This window comes from Haliaeetus leucocephalus, unplaced genomic scaffold, assembly GCF_000737465.1.
Source record: "Haliaeetus leucocephalus isolate CR32 unplaced genomic scaffold, Haliaeetus_leucocephalus-4.0 Scaffold380, whole genome shotgun sequence".
NCBI classification, from domain to species: domain Eukaryota; kingdom Metazoa; phylum Chordata; class Aves; order Accipitriformes; family Accipitridae; genus Haliaeetus; species Haliaeetus leucocephalus.
The window spans coordinates 6,105-6,372 of NW_010972816.1; the positions used below are offsets into that span (position 1 = coordinate 6,105).

The 268-nt window shown below is 48.5% G+C and overlaps 1 protein-coding gene across 1 annotated transcript in view; it reads right to left on the minus strand.

Annotated features, from left to right (window-relative positions):
- Positions 1-268, minus strand: part of LOC104835384 (olfactory receptor 14A16-like) — a 9,208-nt gene that overhangs the window by 542 nt on the left and 8,398 nt on the right. The gene's annotated exons all lie outside the window — the stretch shown is intronic.

The following is a 268-nucleotide window of genomic DNA, read 5'->3' on the forward strand; positions in this document are numbered from 1 at the left end:
GGGATAGGGATCGGGTGATTATTTTGAGTTCTGCCTCTTCTTCCTGTTCTCATGATGACCCTGGTTCACTTTTATCCCTCACTAAGCGAACTGATTTCTTTGTGTGTTTCTTTTTCTGTACAGGGGCAACTGATACTGGCACAGGTTGGTTCTCTGGTTTAGCTGCAGTACTTGTCGCCAGGGTTGGGGTAGCCACGGTGCCTGTTGCTCTGTTTTCCCTCTCTTCCCCCTGAGGGTGCTGCCTAATATCAAGCAGTGTTTGGTAGAT